This window comes from Rattus norvegicus, chromosome Y (genome assembly GCF_021556685.1).
Source record: "Rattus norvegicus strain SHRSP/BbbUtx chromosome Y, alternate assembly SHRSP_T2T, whole genome shotgun sequence".
Classification (NCBI taxonomy): Eukaryota; Metazoa; Chordata; class Mammalia; order Rodentia; family Muridae; genus Rattus; species Rattus norvegicus.
Genome location: NC_141555.1, coordinates 8,659,634 through 8,665,633, shown reverse-complemented (window position 1 = coordinate 8,665,633; position 6,000 = coordinate 8,659,634).

The following is a 6,000-nucleotide window of genomic DNA, read 5'->3' as shown; positions in this document are numbered from 1 at the left end:
AACAGGAGGGAGTCTATTTGGCGTTGTCATTTGTGGATTCTAAATAATTGAGCTGTTACAAGGAATCAATGTTTATATTATACCTAATCTCATGTGTGTAGGAGCCACCAAAATATAAATGTGTATATATATATGAATATTATCTATTATATTATCATATATATAGATATATACATATGCATATACATATACATATACATATACATCATATACACATACACATACACATACACACACACACACACACACATATATATATATATATGCCACCAAAACTAGATAAGACTGTTGAAGCTTGGAAGGCATGCTGCCAGGACAAGGATATAGATGTTTCCTGAGAGACACATCTAGAGCACGTCCAATACAGAAGTGAAAGCTCGTGTCAAACTAGTAAACTGAGAACGGACCTCTAGTTGTTAGATTTTGAGAAAGGATTACCAGTGCTGAAGGGGCGTTCAACACCATAAGAACAACAATGCCAATGAACCAGAAATTTCAGGTTCAACCAATATTCAAAGAATGTATATGGACAGACGTAGTGCTCCAACTGTTTATGTAGGAGAGGATGGCCTTGCTGCGCACCAAAGGAAGGAGAAGCCCTTTGGTTTCATCCCTAGGTTTAACTCCCAGTTCATGGGAATGTCAAGGTGCAGTAAGGGTGGTTATAGAGGAATTGGATGGGGTCCGCCTATAGATATTATGGACAGGAAACTGGAAAAGGACATAACATTTGTAATGAAAATATAGAAATATCCCATTAAAGAAGCAAAAGACTTGTTAAACATAAGAAAAAATGAAAGAGGTTATAAAAAAAAGAGAAGTGCCTGCTCATCACACGTATTGACTCCGAAATATAAAGAGTCACTGTCAATGCATGGTAATCAGAGTAATACTAGTTGAAATACTGAGATGATGAAGTCTCAACTAGAAGCACTTCTCTCTCCCAGATGTCAGTGTCAGACACAATGTGCAGACTGTAGTTTCCTCATCCCACACATAACAGTTGCCTTTTATTTTTGATGTTGAAAAATATATTGAGGCTTAGATTTGAGAAGCATCACTGATCATAGTATTCTGCTAATGCAGTTTATCCAAGATTCTTAAATACACAACTGCCAACAGATCCCAGAACACACAATTAACTTATTACTAACAAAATTATCACTTTAAAGTGTATTTCAAGGCCATTTTGGTAACTAGAATTCCTAGGTACTAAGCTGGAGTATTCATTTAATTTACGGTTTAAAAGCATTCTTCTTGTGTGTGTGTGTGTGTGTGTGTGTGTGTGTGTGTGTTTCCTGGCATGTATATATGTGTACCTTGTGTGTACCTAGTCCCTTCAGACAGGAGGAGAAGACAATGAGTCCCTGGCATTGGAATTGCAAATGGTTGTGAGCTTTCAGGGGGTAATTGGAACTGAGCGTGTTCCTCTCCAACATCAGCAGGTTTCCTTAGGTACTGAGCCATTCCTCCAATCCTATTTTAACTTTAACCATGTGTATTCATCACCACTAGAAGGGTAACAAGAACCTACAATCAGTCCCCTTGTACTGCTCTCTTTTTCCACTCCCTAGAGACAAACAATTGTAATTTTCCATCCCATTTGCCTCCATAATTGTAAATGTTTTGATTAGTCAGTTTTCAACAATATCAATGAGCTGACAATTAGCTTTTAAATAAAAAATTATGTCAGCAAAAATCAGCCAAAGGTTTCTGTAGGGCATCTCCTCAGTCTTCATACTGAATTCTTCAGATTTGTTCCTGTCCCCCTTGCCCTAACCCCTCTTCTTGGCACACAGTGGCTCCTCTTCTATTTTCATGAAACATGTGGTGATCACTCCCATCCCCTCCTGCCTTAAGGGCTCTTTTTAACTCTTTCTTGGTACCCTTCCCAGTTTCATTACACACACACTCAAATTAGCTTCCCCATTGAGAGGAGCGAGGCAGAATTTGTATGAGTACTTTAACAGGATTTACAGAATGAAGGTAAACTGGACTGCACAATGGGTTCTTCACTCTTTTCTTATAAATTTGCAATTATATTTCAAGAAAGTGTAACTTTATTTATTTTATTTATTTTTTTCTTTTCTAGATCATTAAAATATGTAATAATAAAGAAACTGAAAGACAGAATCTATTCACCAATCTCACTGTATATAAGTCTATAAATGAGAAGTTTATGAGAGAAAACAAACTAACATTGATATAGAGACACTGAACTTACACAGTCAGCACAGGAAACAAATGTGTCCCAGTGTTTACCAAACACCACAACAGTCATAAAATGCACACATCTGGTAAACATGAAGCAGCTTTACCTGACCCTGCTTTCTTTCTTTCTTTCTTTCTTTCTTTCTTTCTTTCTTTCTTTCTTTCTTTCCTTCTTTCTTTACAACGGTACTAGGGACTGAAATCTGCATCCTGTGCCTGCTTATGCCTGCAAGCTGTCACCTGTCCCTACTCCTTGTTTCCCTTTAGTTGAGAATTACTAAAAGTATGTTCAATGCTCAGTGATGTTTCCTAAATTATCAGGTGAGGATGACTGCTTCCCTGCAAGGGCTCACCCGAGGCCCCTATGCACACAGCATTCTGCTCAGGCATGCTGCTCCGTTCCTCGCAGGCAGCTTTCTCTACCCAGCACCCCACAGTCACATAGTTTTCAAAACACCAATCTGACATAATGGTGACATTTTAGTATAGGTCAAAACATTAACTCAGGCTTAGAGAGGTGGCTCAACAGTTAAGAACACTGACTGCTCTTCAAGAGGTCCTGAGTTCAAATCACAGCAACCACATGTTGGCTCACCACCTTCTGTAATGGGATCTGATGACCTCTTCTGGTGTGTCTGAAGACAGCTACAGTGTAGTCATATACATAAAATAAATAAATAAATCCTTAAAAATTATTAACTCAATCTCTATGCTATCCACAACAGACCTTTAGGCCAATAAAATTATCAAGAGCTAATGTAGTCTAACACCGTTACTTTGATAATCTTCTGTAGTCTTTGATGTCTGAATGGAATAGTTGGTGTACAGCTGGGATTGGATACAGACAGCTAGATTCCCAGTTCATGGCTTAATGTTTTCAAGATCTAATCACCACATTTACCTTTACTAAATCATCTGTGTAAGGATTCTTGTTCTTTTAATTTACAATTCAGCATCTCATAGTCCTGTAACTCTAATATGCCAGTTAAATCATAAAATAATATATTATATATAAAATATATTATATACAATATATAACATATATTTTTTCTCCAATTCTGATTGGGTTGGCACTCAATACTAATAAATGTCCCACTGCATCTACTACACAGCAAACAAACAAGATAAGGTGTTTTGTGGACTAGATTGGTATCTGGGATAATTGTTTTGTAATCATATTATTTAATTAGACCTGTGTTAATACTGCTGTATGACCTAACTACAGATATATGTAAGATATGTGTGAACATTCCATACATGCTTTTTGAAGGTATACAATTTCTTCACAGAGGAAAGTGTTTTGTACTGCATTCCTATCAAAGAGAACCCAGTCCAACTTGAGATCCCAGATGAGGCTATAGCAGTAACTGATGATAGAAAAGACGACCAAAGGTAACAGAACACCATGGTGTCAGAGTGATCTCATTCTGGAGAAAGAGGAGAGAAGAGCAAAAGGAAAGAAAAGATTACTAGATTGAATTACAGTTCCTTAGTAAAGGTAGATTCTTCATAAAGCCATAAAGAAATCAAACTGATAAAATAAACATCCTTAAAAGAATCATTGTCAAACAATAGTTAATAACAAATATGGCTTCTCTGATGTGCCACAACAATCACTGCACTAACCGTATACAAAATGATACAAATGCTGACTAGGGGTCTGTAACTCTTCAGTGTACTCTTTGGATGTCTAAATATGAAATTTAAACATCTACCACTAGGTGACAGCTTAGAGTAAAAGATGGGGTGGGGGAAACAATGCAGAAACAAAAGGAAGACACTGCACCACTTTCTCTTCTACAGCACCTGGGTTGTTTTTTACTTTAGAGCCTCCTTCATACACTGGATCATTAATGCTTACCTTTCAGGAGCACAGAAGACTGCAGTGAAAGTGCTGAGAACACAACAGAGGCACTGATGAGGCACTTACTTGCCCTTTATGTTTATTGAGCCAAGCTTCCCACAAGCTACAGAGATCCATGTCTTTCCCTCCCCACCTCCCTCAACTGAGACATCACCCATACAAAGGCTAATCTGTCTTCATGCTGGAAACTTTTGGCTTTATTCTCAGAAAATAATAAAGCACATCAAATCAGAATAAAAATAATTTGTAAACATAGATATACAATTTAATCTTTTTGGTTTTGAGTGCCATTTGCTCTCTGAAATCCTCCTCTGGTAAATTCATGAATCCCCATGATGTTCTCCTGTTTCAAGATATGGCTAGATAACCAATAATCTGGTTCTAAATTACCAGGAAAAATAATGGTGTACATGATCTACCTCAAAAAGTTTTAAACTTTGGTCAGTTTCTCATACTGTCTCATGTATTTTCCACAATTTGTTCTATTAAACAAGTATTTACTGATCATTTTAAAGTTATTAATGAGGTGAGTATGGAATGATCCGAAGGTAACTGATAATTTGCTGAGTAACAGACGTTTGATACATAAGTGAAGCTGAGTTCAAATGAAGTACAAGGAGCTGCAAAAACATCAAGGAGAGTGGGAGTTTCCACAGAAGGAAATCCGTGCCCGCAGCATTTGTGATATTTCTAGATAAAGAAACACACAGTATTGCGAATGTTAGGAGGATAAAGTGAGGTCATTCAAGGTTGAAGACATTTTTGAAAAGGCTTTAGGTATGAAAGTGTGTTATGTTTAAAAGATTGTTGTTTATATCTAGGGTTTAGAAGACATAAGAAAAACACAAGATACTTTGTAACCACTTGAAATAACATTGGAAAAGACATAGGTCTTTTTTTCTGAATGCCATATTGGGCCTTAGGATCACTATTTTAGTAATATAAATGCTCAGATATTTACTGACACCAGAATTGCACAGTCAGAAACAACTGATACCTTGCAGGTCTAGAACAACTGGAGTCAGTATGTCTTATCTCATAAGATATATAACTGTTTGCTGACACCATCATTATTAAATGGTAAGGCATATAAACTTACAGCTAGGTATATGTTAAAATAATAGACACTCAGAATGTATCACTTCTTCCTGGTGTCAAACTCTGTTTTTCTCTACCCTTCTCAGGTTGCATACATTCTATCTGCATTACAGAAACACTGTACATTGCTGGTTTACTGTACATCTTCTTTCAACTCCACATGCAACACTCAATGGCATAAAACTGGGTCTTATGGAAAAATTTATATCATGGAAATCAAGAAACACTGCAACCCAGTGTTCCCAATCTATAGTCCCACCGCAGAGCTGGTTTATTAAATAAATATACACCAGCATAAAACTTACTTAGCTTCCTTTGGATAGTTAGTACGAGGTAAAGGCAAATGATCATATAAAGGCAAATGATCTATAAAGAAAAGAAGAGAGTAGAGGAAGAGGAGGAAGAAGAAAAAAGGAGGGAGAGGAGTAGGAAGAAAATAAAGAACAGAACAGAACAGAAAGACTCTGTTTGGATAGGAAACAATCTCCAGGTTTAAATTATAATCACTGTGGTTATTTGAAGAGGTTTGGCCCAACAGACTTAAACCTGGGTCCAAAGAGGGTAGCACTATTAAGAGGTGTGTCCTTCTTGGAAGAGATAGGCTTTTAGGTCTAATACGTTCATCCTAGGCCCAGTGTAATATACAGTTTCCTTATGTTCCCTGTGGATCAAGATATAGAACACTCAAATCCTTCTCAGCATCAGTCTTCCTGTACTCTGTAATGCTTCACACCATGAAAATGGATTAAACTTCTGAAACTGTAAGCCAGCCCCAAATAAATGTTTTCCGTTATAAGAATTGCTGTGATGATATTGTCTCTTCACAG